General features: G+C 35.0%; 1 long non-coding RNA gene across 1 annotated transcript; it reads left to right on the forward strand.

Annotated features, from left to right (window-relative positions):
* Positions 1–596: 596 nt before the first annotated feature.
* Positions 597–1239, forward strand: LOC127565517 (uncharacterized). The gene is made up of 2 exons (XR_007954828.1): positions 597–733; positions 795–1239. It is a non-coding gene; the product is annotated as an uncharacterized LOC127565517 (long non-coding RNA).
* The last annotated feature ends 912 nt before the right edge of the window (positions 1240–2151 follow it).

Below are 2151 nucleotides of genomic sequence, written 5' to 3' on the forward strand. Positions count from 1 at the left end.
GACGAAGGGCGGCACAACAAGGAGACAGCCAGGACAAAGCTGAGAGTGAGAGGACAACACAGGAAGCCTGCTCTAACCGAGGCGGTGGCGTAGGCTGTGGCGGTGTTGGTGGCGGTGACGGCGTCGTCATGTAAAACTTTTTTGCCAACGCTGCTGGGCAAAACTTTCGCCGGCGTCGCTGAGCCTGCACAAAATGTGTGTCCAAAAAATGATTTGGCTGCTTGAAGGGCAGTTGAGCTTTAAAAATATATATATTTCTGACTTGCCATATTGCTCATGTAGATATATGTATATGCATATACTTGTGCTAGCGAGATCCTTGCCTAAATGCGCCTAAATGAATTTTTGGCAAAACTTTTGCCAGTCACCTTTGAGCAAACTTTCGCAGAATGCCTCAAGTTTTTGGCCAAACATCGCCAAAGGCAAATGCAAGCTTGGTTTGTTGCACAACTTTTATAATTATTTGATTTGCAACACAATCACTCGTCTCGTCTAGGACGATGTGTGCAAATCCTTTCTTCGGCCTCCCTCACACAATGACAATATTTTTGCAACTTTTCGATAAGTAATTTGAAATGCATAAAGTTTCCTTTTCAACTGTTGTCATCACTTACAAATTTCTGCTACAAATCATCCGAATATTCATTTAAATACCCAAATTCATTTTAAATTAAATTTGATACGCTGACATGTGGAAAAAACACCTGTGGCCTAAGCAAACATAGACTTCAAAGTGAGTTTACAGAATAAACACACGCGCCCTAATGTTAACAGCCAAAATGATCTTTTTGTAGCGCGAGAGAAGATCTTTAAAATTCTCTTAAGCAAATTAAATTTCTGTAGCTCAATGTTAAGTAACGACAGTTGTCTTCAGCCAATTGCTAAATGCGGTACCGCAATGCATTATCTCTGGGTATTTATCTTGGGAATCGTGTGTCTGTCCAACTCTAGCTCTTCAACCTCAACTCACAAGGAAAGTGAAGGCAGTCCGAAGAGTTCATTAACGAGAGCGGCTTCGAGTGAGAACACATGGTTCTTAAGATCCGTCACACTTGGCGTTATGCCCCATCATCGCTTGAATACAACGGTCAACAAAAAACAGACTTCATCGTGGGGAACAACCAGTACAAATTTCATGCAAAATATTTGGATAGTATTCTTTTTTGTCTATATTTGTTATTTAACTGTTACTTTGTTTTGAAATACAATAAATGAGCTAATAATATAAAACACTAAAAATAGTCGTTTTTTCTAGCGATTAGATAATTTTAAATACATATTTTATAAGTAAATAAACAACAACGAAAAAAATTTTTTTTTATATATATTCTTTATTTATTTACAATCTATCTATCTAAAGATAATAAGTAAATTCTATGACGAATAGAAAACTTTTAATTTTTTTACGTGTTGAGGTTATTTACAAAAAATTGTATTTACTACCACTCTTTGGGTGGTCTAAGGGGAGATCAAGGGGGTGGTGCCTTTTCAGCTGTCGGCGATGTTGGCTATTGGCCAGCGGGTTACAATGTTGATCCAATCTCTCCTGATACTTCAAAGCGTACCTATTAACTTGTTCAGTTACATACACTCAGAATCTCAAGGTCCTTGTGGACCTGGAACAACGAAAATAACAACTTATTTTTAATAATTTTGTATTGCATATGTTTTGCATAAATTTATTCTTCTATCAATTAGAATCCAATACCGAGCGTTATATTGAAACTAGACCAATGTTTAGTACATACAATAATATCTGTAATATTTAAGATTCTTCAAAATTTAGTTGCGATTAGATAAAATATGTGGAAGTTATTAAATAAATATTTTTTATGTGCGCCTACATACTTCGAGTCTTAGTTGCTTTGGCTGAAAATCTGTTTTATTTTGCAGTTTATGGTACATTTTGAATTTAGTACTGTATCAATATACCTAAAATAGCCTTTGGTATATTGTTGGCACTTTTGCAGTATATTAATTTGACATATTTTGAAATTAATACCGCACTATTTTTGTTCAAAATGAGTAGGGGTATCTTACAGTCGAGTAAACTCGACTGAAGCTTTTTAATATATTTTTGGATTGCTTTGTCAATTTAATCAAATTAAATACAATTTTTTTTTTTAATTGTTTCTTCTGTTTTAAATACAT

Source organism: Drosophila albomicans, chromosome 3 (assembly GCF_009650485.2).
Source record: "Drosophila albomicans strain 15112-1751.03 chromosome 3, ASM965048v2, whole genome shotgun sequence".
In the NCBI taxonomy this organism is placed as follows: Eukaryota; Metazoa; Arthropoda; class Insecta; order Diptera; family Drosophilidae; genus Drosophila; species Drosophila albomicans.